We start from the raw sequence: 24,297 nt of genomic DNA, 5'->3' as shown, positions 1-24,297 counted from the left end.
TACTTGATGTGATTTCTAACTTTACATTTTCTTCTTGTAGCCAATTTTTTAGTGCTATACACAGAAATGTTGAATTTTTGTCTGATTTTATTTCTGTTGGTTTTCCCATTTCAGTGAATACTTTCATAATTGCTCTCTTGGCTTCTAACCAATCTCTAGACTTTACTTCTACAAGTGTTGCAAATTTCGAGTAAATGTCAATGCATGAAAGGAATTGTAAATTGTCGATCATGTAAAAGTCCATGACGTATTTTTCTCTGATATTAAAAAGTTCTGGTGTTATTTCAAAAGTTAGTTAGAATTAGGTTTTGAAAATCGGGAAAATAATATTTTTCTTTAAACAAATTAATCGTTTTTTCAATTCCTGGATGTAATAATTCTTTATGTTGTTTTAGGTTTATTTCTTTAAATTGTGCAAACGTTTGAAGGTCCTCTAACTTAATGCTAGATTTCGAGGTTTTTGTATTTGCGTTTGGTTGTATTATTTCGATAAAAGCTTGTTGAAATATGGGAAAATCTTGTTCATTATGAAAATATAGTACAGTGTTCTTACTGCAAAGATATCTTATGATTATATCCCTTGCGTAAGCATTGGTCATTTATTTGTATGTTATTTTTATGTTTGTTTTGTAAAAGTAAGTTGTTGTTTCTGCTTTGTCTTCTGAACCTCTAATGAATTCTATTTGTCTGTTGTAATAATTAATGGGTCTTTCTACTATTGGAATGTAGTTTTCATTATCCTCGTGAGCACTATGTATTGTAGCTGCTGTGCTTTCTGTTGATCCTAAAAAGTTTTCATCTATTTTAGCTCTGGGAAGGGGCATCTGCTACATTATTTTCTTTGCCAGGTAAATATTTAATTTTGTAATCAAACTCATTTAGTCTTATTTTCCATCTTTGAAGTTTCATATTTGGTTCTTTTATATTGTTGAGCCATACTAAAGGCTTATGGTCGCTTAGAATCTCGAACTTTCTACCGAAAAGGTATGGCCTAAAATATTTGGTTGCCCATACAATAGATAGTAATTCCTTTTCTATGGCTGAATAATTAAGTTCGTGTTCGTTCAGTGTTCTACTACCATAAGAAATAGGTCTATGGTCCTGTGAGAGGAACGCACCTAAAGCTATGTTGCTAGCATCTGTGGTTAGGAAAAATGGTTTTTTGAAATCGGGATATGCAAGTATAGGATCATTCATAAGGCGATATTTTAATTTTTCGAAGGATGAAATATAATTTGGGTCGTTTATATCTATTTTAGTTCCTTTCTTTAATCCTAGAGTTAAAGGTTTTGCAATATGTGCAAAGTTAGGTATAAATTTCCGGAAGAATCCGCATAATCCTAAGAATGATTTAATTTCTTTTGGAGTTTTGGGCATCGGAAATTTTTGAATTGCTTTGACTTTATCTGGGTTAAGTTTTATACCTTCTGTTGTTATTATATGACCAAGGAATGCTGTTGTCGCATTTGTCGAGTTGGAGTTTAAGATTAGCTTCTTCTAGTTTGTTAAATACCTTTCTGAGTGATAGTATGTGTTCCTCCAATGAAGTGGAGTACACAATGATGTCATCCAGATAAACAAGGCAATCCTTATAAATAAGGTCTTCCAAAAGATTATTCATGCATCTTTGGAATGTTGCCGGGGCATTTTTAAGACCTGTAAGGAAGCTCTGGCTGGGGTACAATTCTGAGTCCCAGAGTCCAGTCTACAGAACATTTATTTGATCTGGAGACCTTGACGAGTATTAGGATAAAGGGCCGAGACCACCAAGAAGGGAAAGGAGTAGAAGGAGAGTCCAAGAGGAGTAGCAACGACTGATCTCGTCTGCCAAGCGAAGCCCGCTTGGTCAAGATCCGTTGCCTCTTGAACTGGGAAAAGGAAGCGTGAAAGGAAATGTTAGTGGGGTTATTAGACAGGGATGGTGAAGAGGAACTGCAACGACTGATCTCGTCTGCCAGGTGAAGCCCGCTTGGCCGAGATCCGTTGCCTCTTCACCTTGAGTGACTGAGCCTAGGGACCAGGGACTGACTTCGACTGCAGGAGAATAACTCATCCTGCCGAAGTCCGCTGATCCTTTGGCTCCACTCAAATAGTTAAGTGGGCAAGGAAAAGGGAAGGAAAAGGGTATACGAAAGTTCAGTGCCGAATAAAGAAATAATGCCGGGTTAGATTAAGTGATCATGTTGTAATATTTATTAATGATTAATTAATCCTAAACATTTTTGGAAATCTGGGGCCCTACCGCACTCAAGTAGAAATAAAGGGGGACTTTGGTCACGAACTCACCGGTTATTCCTGAAGGATCTCTCTTTAGTCTTGGTTTTTTCCTTGGTGGCACTTGTTGGCTTCTCTCACTGTTTCGCAATGCGACTGATCATTCACGTGGCTACTGGCGAAGTGATTTTTCCCTAATTCTAGCTCTCTGTTCAAACCCACCTTTGCTCTGCCTACTTATGTCCTAAAGGTGAAAACATTCGATGCGTCTTGTGCTTTGGCACGCGTCGCAATCGCCGTCTCTCTTTTTTTACTTTCGATTCTTTGCTTTTCCATTTGGCGTCAGCTCGCGGCGCAGCGACCGATGCTGAGAGATTGCCCACTCAGCGACGCGTCGATGCCGCTGCCACGCCAAGTCGTTAGTCAGAAAGAGATAGATTTAGAACATGAGCATCGTCTGTCGAAAAGAACTACAGTTAATTCCATGTTGGAACATTTAGATATGCCCTCCATGGGCGTAACGAAAGATAACCAACAAAGGGGCCCTGCATGGGCGTAGTTTACTTAAATATATACATCAGAAGGGGAACGGTAATGGGGTGTCAGACGCTGCCAAGTATTGTAACTCGTCACAGACCAAATGGCATACGTGTGTATTCGTAATGGCCATGTTTAGTTGAGAAAGCTGTTTTTGCAATAGATTCAGGATCCATTTGAATTTGATTAAATCCCTTAGCTAAATCAATGGTGGTAAAGTATTGGCATTTTCCCAGTTTGTCGAGAATTTCGTCTATGACTGGAATTGGAAATTTGTCATCTATTGTGACTTCATTTAGATTTTGATAGTCAATGACTAATCTGAATATTTGTTTCTTGGAAGCATCTCCTTTTTTTGGAACGATCCAAATGGGTGAACAGTAGGGGGAATTCGATTTTCGAATGATACCCTGTTGAATCATTTCATTTATTTGTTTGTTGACTTCCATTTCAAATGTTTGGGGATATTTGTATGGTCGTTTATAGATTGGGTCCTCATGTTTTGTATGAATAGAGTGCTTTATTGTACTCGTGAAAGTCAAATTTTCACCTTCGCGGTACTGAATGTCACTGAATTCGTACAAGACCTTTTTTAGTTTTTGTGTTTCTTCGTTGTTTAAATGGTCGAGTCTATACTCATTGCTTTCTATTATTTCGTTTTCAATCGCAAAATTTGTTTCCGGGTCCCTTTCTGTGGGTGGGTCCAAATCTTCTATGTTTTGTTCTTCTTCTATTTCTTCAACATCTCTAAAATAAAATGTATAGTTTCCTAATTTTGCGTATTCTTCTTCATAATTTATTTGTGCTTTGCAGGCTTTTAGGAAAGTTCTGCCTATCAACATGTCGTATTTATTTGAAAATTTATGGATATAAAATTTTTGTTCTGTCGGACAAAGTTTGCTGGGTGCAAGGAAAATAATTTCTTTTAGTTCTACTGCTCCTTCAATCATGTGAATTTTGGAATCTCCTAAATAGGTTTTGAAATTAAAAAAGTTTTCGGACATTATATTAATTGACGAGCCTGAGTCGACTACACATCTCAAAGGTTTATTGTTCATTGTTATTCTGATGAAGGACTTGTCTCTATCTCTTCTTCCGATTGATCCGAGGCATTCTGATGAAAATTTTCGGATGTGCCCATTTTGCTAATTCCACTATTACTTTCTCTTTGCCTTTTTGTAGGCTGGTTTACTACATTATTCTTTGAATATTTGTTTTGCTGTTGACTATTCATTGGATTTTGAGCCCTGTCAATATTTAATTTTTGTTGAAATTCTTGGAATAGTTTTTGGTTTTGTGTTGTATCTGATTGTTTTTACTATTGGGTACAAAAGATTTTCCACCTTTTTGATTCTGATTTTGGCTTTGATTTGATTTTCTGATTTCTGTTATACTATTCTCGTATAACCCTTCTCTTTGAGCTACTTGCTTCAATTTGCTGACTGTGGTTATATCGTATCTAGCTAACGTCATAAATAATCTATCGGGTAATTTTTTGTTTATTACGCCTTTTATAGTGTTATTGAAAGCATTTGTATAAAGAGCGGTGTTATTTGCATCGTTTTCTAGACTTAATTTGTTTGTGATAATATAGGACTTATCTTCTAATTCTGTTACAAACTTACGAAGATTTCCGGCATAGTTGGTGTTGTAGAGGCGTCGAAGAAGTTCCTCACAGGGGGTCTGCGTTTTTAATTCGTTGATGAGGAGTGTCCTTAGTTCCGGCCAGGTGTTGGCTTGTCCAATTTGTGAGAGCCGTTGTGCTTCTCCAGTGAGCTGCATCTCGATTGCACTGAACAATATGTTATGTTGCCTTATATCATGGGTTGGATATAGTTGCATAATAAAATCTATCCTCTTTATGAATGATGAAAATTTTCGGATGTGTCCATTTTGCTAATTCCACTATTACTTTCTCTTTGCCTTTTTGTAGGCTGGTTTGCTACATTATTCTTTGAATATTTGTTTTGCTGTTGACTATTCATTGGATTTTGAGCCAGATTATCTGGAGCTCCATCATAATTTGCCACCTGTCTTAACGAAGACAGTGCTTGATTGAGGTGGGCTTCGGTGAGTTCTACAGCCATTTTATTTCTTCTTTTTTTTGTTTTAGTGGTGTTCTATTTTTTTTGATTTTCTGGGTTTTAGTGATGTTTTGTTTTGTTTTTTTTTTCTTTTCTTTTCTGGGTTTTAGTGTTTTTTTGTTTTGTTGATCTTCTGGGTTTTTTGTGGTGTTTTGTTTTGTTAATTTTCTGGGTTTTGGTTATGTTTTATTTTGGATTTTGGTTTTTTGTTCGCACACAAGTTGGCGTTTTTGTTCCTCAATTGGATTTAATGGTTGTAACACACAGTTAATATTTTCGCGCACAGTTGGCGTAAATATTTTTTTTTTGGTTGCAACACACAGTTGATATTTCCGCGCACAGTTGGCAGAAAATATTTTTCACTGTTGTAGACTTTTGAGCACTACCCGTAAGTTCTTGATGTCGGATCGGAATTTTATAGTGATTATTCACTAATTCTATTTAACGCACGGATAACAATTCTACGCGTCGCACGGATAGAATAACAGTTCACTACAGTGATTATTCACCAATTCTATGTAACACACGGATAACAATTCTATATGTAACACGGATGGAATAACTTTTTTCCAATCCTACCTACTGCGTCAATTAAATATCCAATTTTCCCAATAAGGAAAAAAAGATATGTTTTGTGAGTTAAAAGTAACGTACTATATTATTTGAATGAAAACTTAAAACTGGTTACAAAAATGTCTTATGGTTATATTTATAAACTAAATTTGGGAGCCCTTTGGTGGCGTGATTGATATTTCGATGATTTGATTGGTCCGATTTTAATTGCTGAGTTAGCGCTCTCACGCTTTTGGTTGTTAGGGGGACAATTATTATTTCAAGTGTTTAATTGTTTATGTTAATTTTATGGATTAGCGTTCATACGCTTTGGATTTGAGGGGGACAATTGTTTATAAAAACGGATTTTTACTTTAACGTTACGAATTTTAGGGGGCGAAATATTTATATGTTATTGGGTATTGGAGTTGGATATATGACTATATACACTTGCAGTCCTAGGTAATAATAATTTTACATGTTTGTTTTCTGCAACTCAATTCATCAATATACAAACAAAACAATTTTACTCTCTATTTTACAATTTGTTCTTCTTCCCTTATTCCCAAAGCAAAGCAACGCACGCATACACATACACTTTATGTAGCGTTGAGTCTGTGTGTGTATGAATGTTCTCTGTTGATGACGAAAGACGTAGTAGACAGCAAGCAGCGCTGCCGGCAGAGCTGGAAGCAGAGCTGATTATTATATTGACTGTAACTTGTGTTATATTTATCCGATCACAAATTTTCTGGGGTTTTATATCCAATATTATCACATATGTAAATTTCATAGCCTACTCCAATTTTTATAAAAATGTTTCTTCTAGTTCTTCTAGAGCTATATGATATAGTGGTCCGATCCTGATGGTTTTCATACTTTATTTTTCCCGGGTAATAAAAAACCCCGCAAACAAATTTGAGTCCGATAGCTCTTAAGACGTCTGAGTAAAACGCATTCGCACAGACGGACGGACGGACGGACAGACGGACGTGGCTATATCAACTCAGCTTCTCATGCTGATCAAGAATATATATACTTTATGGGGTCGGAAACGTCTCCTTCTGTGCGTTACAAACATCTGACCAATTTTATAATACCCTCTGCAAGGGTATAAAAATGAAACCCGTTTTCCTTGGTCACGGCATCACGCGTGAATGTCTGGACCGATTTCAGAAACTCTTTTTTTGTTGTATTTCTTATTATTAGGAAAAGGTTCGTACGGAAAAAAATTTTAAGACACGAGCGCGAATAAAATGGGTTTTATAACGGCTTTCCGTGTATCGACCGCAGTAGGCGGGGCAGTTACATGTCAACCATGTTGTAGGTAATTCGTTCATTCCTGTTTTAGTTACTAACGAAAAATGCCAAGAAAATGCAAAGGGGCTGATTTGAGCCCCAGTACAAGTAATGCTCGGTACTTGCGAAATAGCAGATCCGAAAGAACAGAAGTACAAATCCAGCAACAAAATACTGATGCACGTGTCAGAATGGTGCAATCGCATCAAGAAGAGCCAGAAGATACACGAGCTGAACGCAATGAAGTCATAAGATTAGAAGAACAACAATCACGCCGTTTCACAGTCAATAGACGAAGAACAAATGACCAACAACGACAACAGGTACATCGAGCATTTACATCTGATTCATTCCTGCTTCTAGCATTGGTAATTGGTGCTATGGACAAGGAATGCCCGCATTGTCCTGCTCTGAAGTCAATTCGAAGATTCAATTCATGCTTTCAAATGACATCGTTCGGAGCAACAGAAATAGTTCGAAATACTAATACAAATGGTCAACAATTCAATTCTACATTCAAAATCAGAGGCCAAGTTTATTATAAAATTGGCTCACTGCTGCCAATGCCAAACGAACCACATAAATTCTTACAAATCTACTTTATGGGCGGCGAGGATTCCGGAAGAGTACTTGTTAATCGCGTGAACGTTGTGATAGTATTAAAACCTTGATTTACTTAATGCCAGGCGCATCGTCAGCGAGCTATATCCTCTTTAGAACGAGCACAACTAGTTGTTGAAAATATTCAAATCACGTATGCACCAATTACAAAGTGATAATTACACTATCGTCATTAATCCTGATAAAACACCATCTGGGGAGCATTCGTAGATTCAATGCATCCGTTGGTTGTTTGATAACACCATGTTTTTCATATGGACAATGGCATGCTCTCGAGTGGGTAAACTTCCAGTGTTAGCTAAAGAAGGACTAACCAAAAAAATTGTTCATGCTCTAGCATTAAGAGATTGATATTGTTTTAGGGGATAAATTATAATAATTTAAAAATAATGTTTTGCCTAGCTATTTTTTATGTACACTAGAAATAAGTAGAAAATTATTTATATGGCAAAACAATGTTTGCCGGGAGCTATATGATATGGCCTAGTATATATTTACACTATATATAAACCACTTAACCGATTAGAATAAAATTCGCACACCATGTGCAGTTCGATCTAACTTGAGAGATAGGATAGTTTAACTCTCAAATTATAGTCGCAGTTTTAATTTTTCAAACGCGGGCACAGAGAAGCATGGCAGGCTTTCTAGTACGTATATATAATTTGTATTATTTCTATTATAATTTACGCTGTAATAAATGTATCCAACAAATCGGTATCTTCACACACACGAGGGGTCAGCCTTAACGATATTTTGCACACCGGGCCTAATCTCCAGGCCGATCTCACGCTTCAAGTACTAAGTTGGCGGTTCTTTCAGTTCGTTTTTAATGCCGACATCACGCAGATGTATCGACAAATCCGAGTCGACCCCAGGCATACCCCTTTTCAGCTATTCAGGACTATGAGCTACAAACTGTCACGTTTGGGGTTAACTGCGCGCTGTTCCTGGCGATCCGAGTCCTGCTTCAATTGATGTATCCTCAGGCGAGCGAAATCCTTCGGAACCACATGTATGTTAATGATGTCCTAGCCGGTGCTCATACTGAAGACGGCACCCGTCATACACGAGCTTCAAGCAGCCATTCTTTCTTGAGTTGGAATACGCGAGCACTGCGAAAACCTTGAGAATTCGCTGGCAAGACGCCGAGGACGTCTTCTTCTTCGCCGTAGCGGACCCACCATTGAAGGAGTCGATCTTCAAGAGGCAGGTTCTGTCCCATATCGCTAAACTCTTCGACCCCGCCGGCTGGCTAGCCCATTTGTTACAACAAGTACTGCCCCAATTGCTTGGCACACGAGCACTCGTCCGACGCGTGCCGGAGTCGTCATGGATGCCGACGGGGCGGGAAAAACACCACACACTGCTCCATGTGGCCGACAACCACCAAGACGACGTTCCCTAGATCGGCGTCGCAGCCAGGGGCTGACCGTGACCAAGGTTGGTATCGACCAAGCGGCGGAACATCATTTTCCGTTTAAAAGAGGACCTGCTCATCCGCACTCCCATCCGGGAAGTGTGGGCGTCGGTCCGTGGAAAATTATCCACTCTAATCCTGGCCGACCCCAATTTTTATCATCCGGCGTCGGTGTGCGTTATGTTCGGGGCAAACCTCTATCCTGAGGTTATCCAACCAGGCTGTGTGCCCGGTCATAGCGGTACTCCCGCAGCCCAAAGCACCGTGTTCGGATGGTTCGTCTCCGGCTCCTGTGGAATCTAAGCGCTCCAGGACGCTGCCGTTCCCCATCCTATATATGTCCAGGGTGACAATTGCAACAGACAGTTGCAAGGGGCGGTAAGTTCAGGCCACCGGGTGAACAGTAGTGAGCGGCAAAGAGCAGTGAAGAGTGAGGAGTGTTTTTTGATCCTCGGCCGATACAGTCACGCACGATCCTGCAAAATCTACTGGACGAATCGATTTGAAATTTTGAACTGCACTTCTGCACTTAATTCTTCAGGTTACGCTGTCAAGTTTTTTTTTTAAATTTATTATGTTTACAACAACAAATAACTCAGTTTTTTGAGTAAAGAACGGTTGCCTTTAAAAATCGAAAAAAAAATAAATAAAAACTCGACAGCGTTACCTGGGGAATTTCGTCCTTCAACTTCAGCAATTTTCATTTCCGATGATTCATTTACGATGCTCACCGCAAACTTTTTTTCGAGGTCGCACCAGATATTGCCTATATCTCACCTAATTTTCAATATTTTTGGATAAAGATTTTCAGACAATATTTTTATACCCTTGCAAAAGTGTGCAACGCATAGAAGGACGCATTTCCGACCATATAAAGTATATAAAGTCATATATCCAACTTCAATACCCTAAACCTTATAAACTTTTCGCCCTCTAAAATCAAACTTTAAAGTAAACATCCGTTTTTTATAATAAACGATTGGACATTTGCAATAACAATTGTCCCCCTAAAAGTCAAAAGCGTGAGAACGCTAATTAAGCGTTAAAATCTTGACCAATCAAATCCGTTTAATCGAACAATCGCAATAACAATTGTCCCCCTAAAAGTCAAAAGAACAGTAATTCAGCATTAAATTCGGGCCAATCAAATCACACCAATATCGATCACGCCAATGAGCCCTTTAATTTTAGTCTATAAATATTACTCTAAGACATCTTTGAACTTTAGTTTTAAGTATTCATTCATTTATAAAAGAGCGGACTTTCAACTCAACAAAACAATATCTTAGAATTAGTGAATAATCACTATAAAACTCCGATCCGACATCAAGAACTTACGATAACGCTCAAAAGTCTACAACAGTGAAAAATATTTACTGCCAACTGTGCGTGGTGTAAAACACCTCAAAACAAAAATGGCCGTAAAACTCACCGAAGCCCACCTCAATCAAGCACTGTCTTCGTTAAGACAGGTGGCAAACTATGATGTAGCTCCAGAGAATCTGACATCATTCCTAAGGAGAATAGATTTCATCATGCACCTATATCCAACCCATGATATAAGGCAACATAACATATTGTTCAGCGCAATCGAGATATGCAGCTCACTGGAGAGGCACAACCACTTTCGCAAATTGGACAAGCCAACACCTGGCCGGAACTAAGAACATTCCTCATCAATGAATTGAAGACGCAGAGCCCATGTGAGGAACTTCTTCGATGCCTCTACAACACCAACTATACAGGAAACCTTCGTAAGTTTGTAACAGAATCCGAAAGATAAATTCTATATTATCACAAACAAGCTTAGTCTTGAAAACGATGCAAATAACACTACCCTTTATACAAATGCTTTAAATAACACCATAAAAGATGTAATCAACAAAAAATTACCCGATAGATTATTTATGACGTTAGCTAGATATGATATAACCACAGTTAGCAAGCTGAAACAAGTAGCTCAAAGAGAAGGGTTATACGAGGATAGTATAACAGAAATCAGAAAATTAAATCAAAGCCAAAATCAAAACCATAAAAGTGGAAAATCTTTTGTACCCAATAGTACAACTCCGTCTCAAACAAAACAATCAGATTCAACACAAAATCAAAAGCTTTTCCAAGAATTTCAACAAAAATTAAATATTGACAGGGCTCAAAATCCAATGAATAATCAACAGCAAAATAACTATCCAAAAAATAATGTAACAAACCAGCCTGCAAAAGGCAAAGAGAAAGTAATAGTGGAATTAGCAAAATGGACACATCCGAAAATTTTTATGAGAATGCCTCGGAAAAACCGGAAGAAGAGATAGAGACAGGTCTTTCTTCAGAATAACAATGAACAATAAACCTTTGAGATGTGTAGTCGACTCAGGATCTTCAATAAACATAATGTCCGAAAACTTTTTTAATTTCAAAACCTATTTAGGAGATTCCAAAATACACATGATTTAAGGAGCAGTAGAATTAAAAGAAATCATTATTCTTGCACCCAGCAAACTTTGTCCGACAGAACAAAAATTTTATGTCCATAAATTTTTTAAATAAATATGACATGTTGATAGGCAGAACTTTCCAAGCATGTACGCGCAAATAAATTACGAAGAAGAATACGCAAAACTAGGAAACTATACATTTTATTTCAGAGATAATGAAGAAATAGAAGAAGAACATAACATTGAATGTTTGGACCCACCTACAGATAGGGACCCAGACAAAAATTTTGCGATTGAAAATGAAACAATAGAAAGCAATGGGTATAGACTCGACCATTTAAACAACGAAGAAACACAAAAACTTAAAAAAGTCTTGTACCAATTCAGTGACATTCAGTACCGCGAAGGTGAAATTTTACTTTCACGAGTACTATAAAGCACTCTATTTGTACAAAACATGAGGACCCAATTTATAAACGTCCATACAAATATCCCCAAACATTTGATATAAAAATCATCATTCAAAAATCGAACTCACCCTACTGTTCACCCATTTGGATCGTTCCAAAAAAAGGAGATACTTCCAACAAACAAAAATTCAGAAGTCATTGACTACCGAAATTTAAATGAAGTCACAACAGATGACAAATTCCCAATTCCAGCCATGGATGAAATTCTTGATAAACTGGGAAAATGCCAATACTTTTCCACCATTGATTTAGCTAAGAGATTTCATCAAATTCAAATGGATTCTGAATCTATTGAAAAACAGCTTTCTCAACTAAACATGGCCATTACGAATACACACGTATGCTATTTGGTCTTAAAAATGCCCGGCAACATTCCAAAGATGCATGAATATTCTTTTGGAAGACCTTATTTATAAGGATTGTCCTGTTTATCTGGATGACATTATAGTGTACTCCACTTTATTGGAGGAACACATACTAACACTCAGAAAGGTATTTAACAAACTAAGAGAAGCTAATCTTAAACTCCAACTCGACAAATGCGAATTTATGAAAAAAGAAACAGAATTCCTTGGTCATATAATACCAACAGAAGGTATAAAACCTAACCCAAATAAAGTCAAAGCAATTCAAAATTTTCCGATCCCTAAAACCCCAAAAGAAATAAAATCATTCTTAGGGTTATGCGGATTCTTCCGAAAATTCATACCAAACTTTGCACATATTGCAAAACCTTTAACTCTTGGATTAAAGAAAGGAGCTAAAATTAACATAGACGACCCACATTATATTTCATCCTTTGAAAAATTAAAAAATCTTCTTATGAACGACCCCATACTTGCATACCCCGATTTTAAAAAACCATTTTTTCTAACCACAGATGCTAGCAATATAGCTTTAGGAGCGACCATCTCACATCATAGACCTATTTCTTAAGCAAGCAGAACGTTGAACCAACATGAGATCAATTATTCAGCTATAGAAAAAGAATTACTAGCAATAGTTTGGGCAACAAAGTATTTCAGACCATACCTTTTCGGTAGAAAGTTGGAAATTCTAAGCGACTATAAGCCTTTAGTATGGCTCAGCAATATAAAAGAACCAAATATGAAAACTTGAACGATGGAGAATAAAACTAAATGAGTTTGATTACAAAATTAAATATTTACCCGGCAAAGAAAATCACGTAGCAGATGCCCATTCCCGAATTAAAACAGATGAAAGATTTTTAGGACCAACAGACAGCACCGCAGCTACAATACATAGGTCATGAGGATAATGGAAATACATTCCAATAGTAGAATGAAGTAAGTAAGTCGTCTCGCCGACTTGGGTATACCATACACCAGGTGAAACAAATATTTAAAATTTCGAAAACCAAATGTATGTCTATCGAATTGTTTTAACATGCCCTCATACCATATGCTATCTCGCTCACTCTACAAGCACACGAGCACTCTAGCGCCGCCACAAGCCAACGGAAAATTCTGCCCTTATGGATCGCGTAGCAAAATACGTTCATACGTATATTTTGTATGTTTCTAGTACGATTTCAATCAATTTGGTAGTTTGATAGAAATAGATAAGATTTATTAGTCTGCCAAATTTGATCGCGATGGTCAAAAAATTGCAAGAGCCAATCGGTTTTTTCTAAATTATGGAGGCGGAAGTGGGCGTGGCAACATATTAAAATATATGTGTTCTGCGCGCATACTAAGCCAATATACATACTAAATTTGGTGACTTTAGCTTTGTTAGTTTTCGATAAAATCAGTTTTGTTTAATTTTCGGGGGCGGAAATGGGCGTGGCAAAATTTTTAGATAGTCAATATCTGCGCGTCTATTAAGCTAGCTTACATACCAAATTTAATGTCGGTAGCTTACATAGTTTTTAAGAAAATCTGGGCGGAAGGGGGCGTGACAATATTTTTATACTCTTGGAAAAAGGGTATATTAATTTTAGTCAAAAGTGTGCAACGCATAGAAGGAAGCATTTCCGACCATATAAAGTATATAAAGTCAAATATCCAACTTCAATACCCTAAACCTTATAAACTTTTCGCCCTCTAAAATCAAACTTTAAAGTAAACATCCTAAAAGTCAAAAGAACAGTAATTCAGCATTAAATTCGGGCCAATCAAATCACACCAATATCGATCACGCCAATAAAGGGCTCACAAGTTTAGCCTATAAATATTACTCTAACACATCTTTGAACTTTAGTTTTAAGTATTCATTCATTTATAAAAGAGCGGACTTTCAACTTCTTCCAAAAGATTATTCATGCATCTTTGGAATGTTGCCGGGGCATTTTTAAGACCAAATGGCATACGTGTGTATTCGTAATGGCCATGTTTAGTTGAGAAAGCTGTTTTTCAATAGATTCAGAATCCATTTGAATTTGATGAAATCCCTTAGCTAAATCAATGGTGGAAAAGTATTGGCATTTTCCCAGTTTGTCAAGAATTTCATCCATGACTGGAATTGCGATTTGTCATCTGTTGTGACTTCATTTACTTCGAGTCTATACCCATTGCTTTCTATTATTTCATTTTCAATCGCAAAATTTTTGTCTGGGTCCCTATCTGTAGGTGGGTCCAAACATTCAATGTTATGTTCTTCTTCTATTTCTTCATTATCTCTGAAATAAAATGTATAGTTTCCTAGTTTTGCGTATTCTTCTTCGTAATTTATTTGCGCTTACATGCTTTTAGGAAAGTTGTCATGTCATATTTATTTCAAAAATTTATGGACATAAAATTTTTGTTCTGTCGGACAAAGTTTACTGGATGCAAGAATAATGATTTCTTTTAATTCTACTGCTCCTTAAATCATGTGTATTTTGGAATCTCCTAAATAGGTTTTGAAATTAAAAAAGTTTTCGGACATTATGTTTATTGAAGATCCTGAGTCGACTACGCATCTCAAAAGTTTATTGTTCATTGTTATTCTGAAGGAGCTAAAATTAACATAGACGACCCACATTATATTTCATCTTTTGAAAAATTAAAATATCTTCTTATGAACGACCCCATACTTGCATACCCCGATTTTAAAAAACCATTTTTTCTAGATGCTAGCTGTTCACGCCACCGGGTGAACAGCAGTGAGCGGCGAAGAGCAGTGAAGAGTGAGGAGGGTTTTTTGATCCTCGGCATCTACGGTCACACCAGGAGGGGTGACTGGGTTTTTTCCAATGGGCATCGCCATTATTCCGAATCGAGATTTTCACCCGAACACCCGTTCTCTTGCATTTTGTACGATTTGTTAATCACTTTCAACCCGAACCATCTCCGTGTGTGCCGGGTTACCTGTGAATATTATATAAATAATAAAACCTACGTTTATTTAACCGAAGTTTTTCGTGCGTTTTAATTCACCACTCGCTCACCACAAACTGAAGAAATTGGCACCCGCCAACTCCTTGTATTTCATTTGGATCCTTCCGCCCCCCCACGAACATTGGTCCTTCGAGCCGGATATCCTTCCGCTCCTCCAGCTTGCATCGGCGGAATTCCTGATAAGTACAAAATTTCATTATTCATTTCATTTCCATACTACTAAAAGTGTGAGGTTTTCCCGCTTCTCCATAGCGACCTACACACTTTTACATATTGTATGTATGTACATACCTGACCTGTTCCAAGGTTACATGGTAGTTCCTAATCCTTAGCGTGATTGTCCAACGTTCTCGTTTTACATTCCACGATTATCCATTTTTTATTTATGTTTTTTTTTCCCCGCACTTGTCCAAATCCACCTCTTTTTTTTTCATATGCATTCACATGTACATGTATGTAATTTCCACAGCTGTTTGCCAAATCCGCGTAAAAGTTTAAAAAACAAAAAAATTATTAAAGTGTTATAAAAAATAGGGAAGAATAATAATCAAGTGTTCACCGCGTTTTCTTATGTGTTGGAATAATTATTTTTAATGCCAAACTTATTTCCGCACGCGCGCATCTACGTACATACATACATACATACATCGTCACCTGTTGATGTACGCGCATATGTACCTACCCATATATATATAATCCCTTCGCACATTTACCACGACACAAAAGGCAGAAAAAAAAAATATTCTTTTTTTTTTAAATAGCACTTAACGTATGCATCGCGATTTCTTGCGCGTTCGAATTCGGTGCGAAATTAAATTCCTCACGCGCGTCTTTGGATACCGGTGCACTTGCTTACATACGTACATACATATATGCTTACATAGTCATACATTGCACATACATATGTACATATCCACAACATATAATACATTTCGGTGTCGCGCATTGATTTAACACAATTCCACATCCAATTAAATTACAATTACTTACGTTTTTTTTTGTTGTTGTGAACAACGCGTGTGCATACATCTATATACTCACCTGTGTACTTATGCATGTACGTACATACATAGATCAAAGCATCTGTCCATATGCATTGATCGGTTGTTTGGTTTGCGCACAACACTCGCGGTGCGTAAAAGCGTTCTTTTGTTCTTGGTTTTTCCGCACAACCACAAAAAAAAATTATTAACATAATTAAACAACAAAATCAAAAACCAAATATATAAACAGCGGCCGACAGCTGTTTTCGGAGTAGTGGTGACACGTGAGTCGAGGCGTGATATCGATAGGCGGCTCAAGCGCGCCAAGTTCAAATCACATTATTTCCGATTCCCTTTTTTCGCCTAATTATATATCCGCCCATATTTATAACTAAATACATATATATTTTTCCAGCACTATCGTGCCCACATTTATATATCCGTCCATATTCATAAATTATATATATATAATTTTTTCCGGCCAGTATTTTGCGCACATATATATATCCGCCCATATTTATAAATAAATACATATATATTTTTTTCCAGCACTATCGGGCCCATATTTATATATCCATTCATCTTCAAAAATTATAAATATATTTTTTCCGGCCAGTATTTTGCGCACATATATATATCCGCCCATATTTATAAATAAATACATATATATTTTTTCCAGCACTATCGGGCCCATATTTATATATCCATTCATATTCAAAAATTATAAATATATTTTTTCCGGCCAGCCTTTTGCGCTCATATATATATCCGCCCATATTTATAAATAAATGCATATATATTTTTTCCAGCACTATCGGGCCCATATTTATATATCCATTCATATTCAAAAATTATAAATATATTTTTCCGGCCAGCCTTTTGCGCTCATATATATATCCGCCCATATTTATAAATAAATACATATATATATATTTTTTCCAGCACTATCGGGCCCATATTTATATATCCATTCATATTCAAAAATTATAAATATACTTCTTCCGGCCAGCCTTTTGCGCTCATATATATATCCGCCCATATTTATAAATAAATACATATATATATTTTTTCCAGCACTATCGGGCCCATAATTATACATCCGTCCATATTTATAAATTATATATATAATTTTTTCCGGCCAGTATTGTGCGCACATATATATATCCAGATCCAGATCTATACAAAAACGTATTTTCTTTTATCCTATACATCTTTATTTATATATTTCCTCCGTGTTTTGTTTTATACGTACTTCCAGCGTTACTTACGAATCCATACAAACTTGTTTTGTAATCATTTAGCTTGTCTACGTGCAAGTTTTGATCCGCACTCGTGCGTTCGTATATTGTTCCGCATCTATCCCCATTCAAAGGGCTCCGTTTCCGAGCCGCACGCGAGATAATTCTCCCGCAATCCTGCGGTGCACAGTGAGAAAGCTCTTGCGTCCTCATACAGTCCACTTCTCATTTCCTCAAATTTTCCCCATTTTCTCAAAACCCACAAACTCGGTGTTCAACGGTAAGGTCGTCCCTGAGTATGTCCACGGAGCCGTCCAAGACTGCGCCGAAGTCTAACGGTCTTTCGTCTCCCTCTTCAACTCCGGAGAAGGTTCGACCTCCGATAACTCCGGCGACCGTGAAGCGTACGGATATTTCGCGCAAGTTCTCGTCTGTTCGCAGCCGCAGCGAATCCCCAAGATCCCGTCCGTCTTCGTCCAGCCTCCCTCAGGGTCGCAGATTCTCGGTTAAAGACTCGAGTGAACACAAAGGTCGTTCCAAGCTTTCAACCCAGACCCAGATCCCGCACGTTGTTGTGACGCACTGTTCTGACGCTCCCGTCACCCGATCCGTATCACAACAGCGCAGAGAACACTCCAGAATGTCCCTCTCCGATTTCATTCTGGCGTGCGACGCATTGACTCTGTTCGAAGCTCGGGAGAGTGAAGCTCTAACTTCTGAAGTGCCCTTGTTTTCCCTTAAAATGCACTTAGAGCAGCTCAAATCGATGTGGTCAACTGTCGAGATGGAACACTCCCGTTGTCACAAGGCCTTGACAGTCCAAACCGACGAGGAAAGCTTGGCAAACATAAGCCGCATCAAGGCGAAGCACGAATACGCCTATGCGGCGTATGTGCGATGCGGGACGTTGTTTGGAGAACGCATCGAACAGCTCTCGGCACAGATGACGAGTCTTATGCGTCAGCCCACCGCTCCGTCGAGGCCGGCGGGGCATAGAGTTCCTCCGTGTGAGGTGGAGACATTTGATGGCGACAGCCTAGCATGGCCCACATTCCGCGATTTGTTCGCCGCCATTTATATCGCCAACCCGTACTTGTCACAAGTGGAGAAGCTCTATCACCTGAACACCAAGACGCGAGGGGAAGCGAGAACCATCGTGGCTAAGTCCCCCCTGACGAATGAGGGTTTCCAGGCCGCGTGGGAGAACCTCACCGCACGGTACGAAAACAGCCGTCTGCTGGTCATGACTCAAGCCAGACAACTCCTTCAGATTCCCGCGGTGGCACAAGAGTCGGGCAAATCCTTGCGAGAGCTGCAGACCGCGTTTCAAGGGTGTCTTACCGCACTTGAGCGTTCGGGTGTTAGTACTGAGAATTGGGATGTCCTACTTATCGCCATCTGCACTAGTAAATTGCCGAAGGCCACAATCCTCCTGTGGGAGCAATCAGTGCCCAATAAGACTGTCGTCTCAACGTGGTCCGATTTGAACCAATTTCTTACCGATCGGTATCGTGTCCTGGATGCCACCGAAGAACATAAGTCGGCCCCAAGTGTCCAAGCCATCCCCATTGGTCCCCGCAAATCCTCTGCAACGATGAAAGTCCAAGCGTTTCCAGCGAAAGCTCAGCTCAAATCGGCGTCTTGCAAGCTGTGCCATCGGGAAAATCACCCAATACGGCTCTGCAGCTCCATTCCTTAATACGGTTCCGACGCAGTGCCTCGATCGCCCCCTGGCTGACCCGTACTACAACAAGCCCGCGCCTATTGACATGATCATCGGTGTAGACCTGTTTCCCCACATCCTCGGAGAACGGATCAAAAAGGATATTGGTGATTTTGTCGGGCTAGAAACCATCTTTGGATGGGTTCTGTGTGGGGCTATCACTCCTGACCCTCCGGTGTCTAGATCCGTTTTCGCGGCACAGACGCGAGTTAGTCCCGAAGCAAAGCTTGATGTACTCCTCACCAAGTTTTGGGAGGTGGAAGACCTTCCCGCAAAGCCGGAAAAGGAGGATGACGCATTCTGCGAGCGGAACTTCCAGGAGACCACCCAAAGGGGAAAGGACGGCCGATATGTTGTGTCCCTACCGTTCAAAGGTCCGAATAGCGTTGACTTGGGCCACTCAAGACCGATCGCGCTGGCTCAATTCCTGCGGAATGAAGCACGCCTTCTCAAGGATCCGGTTCTAAAAACGCAGTACGATGCCATTATTCAAGAGTACGAGGAATTGGGTCATATGATTCGGGTGACGCCGCCTCAAGATGGGAAAAACTTCTATCTCCCCCATCATGCGGTGTTTAAGCCCGATAGCACCACCACTAAGGTACGCGTGGTATTTAACGCGTCGAGCCCCTCCACACAAGGCGTCAGCCTCAACGATGTCTTGCACACCGGTCCTACTCTTCAGGCCGACCTCACGCTTCAGGTACTGAAATGGCGGTTCTTTCAATTTGTTTTCAATGCCGACATAACGCAGATGTATCGACAAATCCGAGTCGATCCCAGGCATACCCCCTTTCAGCGGATCCTCTACCGAGACCGCTGCGGCAATATCCAGGATTACGAGTTACAAACTGTCACGTTTGGGGTTAACTGCGCGCCATTCTTGGCGATCCGAGTCCTTTTACAACTGGCACAAGACGTGCAAGCGATGTATCCTCAGGCGAGCGAAATCCTTCGGAACTACATGTATGTTGATGATGTCCTTGCCGGCGCTTACACTGAAGCCGACGCCCGTCTCGCCATACGAGAGCTTCAAGCGACCCTCCAATCTGCGGGCTTCCCGCTTCGGAAGTGGACTTCCAATAAGAAGGAAGTACTTCAAGCCATTCCGAGAGAGCACCTGCTGCGAGAGGACTTTCTCGAGCTGGAAGAAGCGAGCACTGCAAAAACCTTGGGCATCCGCTGGCAAGCTGCCGAAGACGTCTTCTTCTTCACCGTAGCGGACCCCCCCTTGAAGGAGTCGATCACCAAGAGGCAGGTTCTGTCCCATATCGCTAAACTCTTTGACCCCGCTGGTTGGCTAGCCCCATTTGTCATCCGAGCGAAGATATTCATGCAACAAATCTGGCTTACCGAACTGGGCTGGGACGATGCTCTGCCGCCTCTCCTGCTGCAGCAATGGCACGAATTCCTGCAGGATTACCCAGGCCTCAGTCGACTCCGCATTCCCCGTTGGCTAAACACCAGCGATAAGCTCTCGTGGGAGCTTCATGGCTTCTGTGACGCGTCACAGAAAGCGTATGGAGCAGCCCTATATGTGCGGGTTCGGTGCGGCGATCAAGTAGCCGTCCATTTATTAACGGCTAAGACCCGTGTAGCTCCAGTCAAAACAGTCTCACTGCCTCGGCTGGAGTTGTGCGGAGCGGTTTTACTAGCCGATCTCTGGGCGTCGATCGTTCCTGAACTCCCAATCCCACCTGCAACCTCCAGTTTTGGACCGACTCTACCATCGTGTTGGCTTGGCTCAATAAACCCCCGTGCAGTTGGTCCACCTTCGTGGCCAATCGGGTATCCAGCATCTCCAAAAGCACCAGTGGCCAAAGCTGGTCACATGTGCGCTCCGAGGACAACCCCGCTGATCTGGCGAGCCGTGGGGTCTCCGCGGCCGAGTTATCGGCCAGCAGACTCTGGTGGCATGGGCCGGACTGGCTCCAGCGAGCCCCCGAGTATTGGCCAACTCCCCATAACGAACTCCCAGACACCCAGCTGGAGCAACGAGTCCAGTGCCACACCACCGCGACCACCCTACTCGAGGACGTCAGCGAACGTTTCTCGGATTATGGTAGGGCATTACGAGTCATCGCGTACATCCTACGCTTCGCCACCAAAAGGATTTCGACGCCTTCCACGGTTCACCTCACCAATGACGAACTTCTCTCCGCCGAGCGCGCCTTGATTCGGACCTCTCAGCGTCGGGAATACCTCGCGGAGATACGGGCCTTGGGGGAAGGGCGACCCCTGCCATCATCCAGCACGCTACTCAATCTGAATCCATTTCTCGATCAGCATGGGTTACTCCGCGCCTGCGGACGACTCCGGGCCGCCGAGTCCCTCCGATATGATGAACGTCACCCTATTCTCCTCCCCTATAGTACTCATTTCACTCGCCTGCTTGTCGAATTTGCCCACCGCATCACGTTGCATGGCGGCAATCAACTGATGGTGCGGTATCTGCGCACCAAATTCTGGATCCCACGGATCAAGAACATGGTGAAGTCCCACCTCAAGGGGTGCAAAGTCTGCATCGTTCATCGTCGACGACTACAGACCCAGATGATGGGTGATCTCCCTCGAGAACGGATCACGTACTCCAGGCCCTTCACCCACACGGGCATTGATTTCGCAGGGCCGTTCGAGATCAAAAATTACACCGGGCGTGCGTGTCTCATAACTAAGGGCTATGTCTGCGTCTTCGTGTGTTTCAGCACGAAGGCAATCCATCTCGAGGCTACCTCCGACCTCACCACTGAAAGATTTCTTGCAGCCTTCTCTCGGTTTGTCGCACGGAGACAATGCCCCCAGCGCATTTACTCCGACAATGGCAAAACCTTCGTAGGGGCCTCAAAGGCGCTCGAACAAGATTTCCTGAACGCCACCAAGCTTGATATAATGAAGGCATTTCCCCAGCACATTTTATCCTGGCAGTTCATTCCGCCAAGCGCGCCCCATATGGGAGGACTGTGGGAAGCAGGGGTCAAAAGTTTTAAGACCCTGTTTTACAAGTCTTCGTCCACTGTCAAATACACCTTCGAGGAACTTTCCACTCTCCTGTGCAGGATCGAAGCGTGTCTAAACTCCAGGCCAATCTCTCCCATGAGCGAGGATCCAGAGGACCTGCTGGCCCTAAGCCCGGGACATTTCCTGATTGGAGGACCGCTCTTATCCATTGCGGAACCGGAAATTCTGGTCGAGCCTATGTCACTGATCAACCGATGGCAGCGACTGAAGGCAATCCAGCAGGCTTTCTGCCGCCGCTGGAAGAGTGAGTACCTCAAGGAGCTTCACAAACGGAACAAGTGGAAGTCACCGACTCGCAGCATCCAGACCGGCGACCTCGTGATCGTGTCCGAAGATCATCTCCCCTCCAACGAGTGGCGCTTAGGGCGAATTGAGCGCACTCTGCCCGGGGCTGACGGTCTCGTCCGAGTGGCTGATGTCACCACCGCGCGTGGGTCTATCCGAAGACCCGTAGCGAAGCTTATTCTGTTGCAAGACAGCAGGAGTCCTGAGCCTAAAACCGTATCGTGACTCCCAATCCCTCTATGTTCCCTCCGAATGTCCTCGTCTCCGTGCATGTTGTTCGTTCCCGCGCATAGACTAATCCACTCCCCCCTACGTAATTTCTTTCGTTACAGTTCGTTCAGCTCCCCCCTTCATAGCGACATGGCCCCCACACGTCTGCCGCACCACCGCAGCAAACGAGCTGCTCCGCAGGGCACGAACGTGTACCGATGCCGGGTCTGCCGGGGGTTCATGCACTCCGGCAGTGTCAGCGCTTCCTGAACCTCCGAGGGGAAAAGCGGCTCCGGGCGGTGCTGATCAACAAGTATTGTCCCAATTGCTTAGCACACGAGCATTCATCCGACGCGTGCCGGACTCGCCATGGTTGCCGACGATGCGGGCAAAGGCACCACACCCTGCTCCACATGGCCGACCAAACGCCGAGACCACGTGCCTCCGCCCGGCGGCGCAGCCAATCACCCCCCTCCGGGCGTGCTGCACCCCCGCTACAACCCTGTTCCCGATCATCGTCCGACCGCTCCGCTTCCCCAGAAGGCGCACCCGAAATCTCTTTATCCTCCTGCTCCACGCCAGGACGACGACTGTCCTGCCAACCGCAGTCCTCCGGTTGGGCAATGGCTCGAAATCCTTCGAGACCCGCGTCCTTCTCGATGCGTGTGCGGCTGAGAGCCGCATCAATCGCTCCTTTGCCCGGTCCCTGGGGTTAGCTGTGACCAAGGTCGGGGTCGACCAAGCCTGTACGGCCGTCCTCGAGTCGAGGTCCGACGAGACGTTCCGACGGAACGTTATATTCCGGGTCGAAGAGGACTTGCTCATCCGCACTCCCATCCGGGAAGTGGTGGCGCCGGTTCGGGAGAAATTCGCCACCCTGATCCTGGCCGACCCCTATTTCTATCGGCCGGCGTCGGTGTCCGTGGTACTCGGGGCAGACCTCTATCCGGAGGTCATCCAACCAGGCTGTGTGCCCGGTCATAGCGGTACTCCCGCAGCCCAGAGCACCGTGTTCGGATGGGTCGTCTCCGGCTCCTGTGGGATCTAGGCGCTCCAGAACGTTGCCGTCCCCCGTCCGTTATATGTCCAGGGTGGCAATTGCAACATGTTGCAAGGGGGGCGGTATGTTCACGCCACCGGGTGAACAGCAGTGAGCGGCGAAGAGCAGTGAAGAGTGAGGAGGGTTTTTTGATCCTCGGCATCTACGGTCACACCAGGAGGGGTGACTGGGTTTTTTCCAATGGGCATCGCCATTATTCCGAATCGAGATTTTCACCCGAACACCCGTTCTCTTGCATTTTGTACGATTTGTTAATCACTTTCAACCCGAACCATCTCCGTGTGTGCCGGGTTACCTGTGAATATTATATAAATAATAAAACCTACGTTTATTTAACCGAAGTTTTTCGTGCGTTTTAATTCACCACTCGCTCACCACAAACTGAAGAAATTGGCACCCGCCAACTCCTTGTATTTCATTTGGATCCTTCCGCCCCCCACGAACACTAGCAATATAGCTTTAGGAGCGACAATCTCACATCATAGACCTATTTCTTAAGCAAGCAGAACGTTGAACCAACATGAGATCAATTATTCAGCTATAGAAAAAGAATTACTAGCAATAGTTTGGGCAACAAAGTATTTCAGACCATACCTTTTCGGTAGAAAGTTGGAAATTCTAAGCGACTATAAGCCTTTAGTATGGCTCAGCAATATAAAAGAACCAAATATGAAACTTGAACGATGGAGAATAAAACTAAATGAGTTTGATTACAAAATTAAATATTTACCCGGCAAAGAAAATCACGTAGCAGATGCCCATTCCCGAATTAAAACAGATGAAAGCTTTTTAGACAGCACCGCAATA

The 24,297-nt window shown here is 41.9% G+C and overlaps 2 long non-coding RNA genes across 2 annotated transcripts; both read right to left on the bottom strand.

The window, feature by feature from the left end:
- Positions 1-14,890: 14,890 nt before the first annotated feature.
- LOC124462026 lies at positions 14,891-15,053 on the bottom strand. Its single transcript, XR_006955355.1, has 2 exons — positions 15,024-15,053; positions 14,891-14,943 (listed from the first exon to the last, which is right to left on the bottom strand). It is a non-coding gene; the product is annotated as an uncharacterized LOC124462026 (long non-coding RNA).
- An 8,679-nt stretch (positions 15,054-23,732) lies between these two features.
- On the bottom strand, positions 23,733-23,895 carry LOC124462027. Its single transcript, XR_006955356.1, has 2 exons — positions 23,866-23,895; positions 23,733-23,785 (listed from the first exon to the last, which is right to left on the bottom strand). It is a non-coding gene; the product is annotated as an uncharacterized LOC124462027 (long non-coding RNA).
- Positions 23,896-24,297: the final 402 nt, after the last annotated feature.

This window comes from Drosophila willistoni, unplaced genomic scaffold (assembly GCF_018902025.1).
Source record: "Drosophila willistoni isolate 14030-0811.24 unplaced genomic scaffold, UCI_dwil_1.1 Seg839, whole genome shotgun sequence".
NCBI lineage: Eukaryota > Metazoa > Arthropoda > Insecta > Diptera > Drosophilidae > Drosophila > Drosophila willistoni.
Note: the sequence above shows the minus strand (reverse complement) of the source record. Positions and strands in the feature narration are given on the sequence as shown.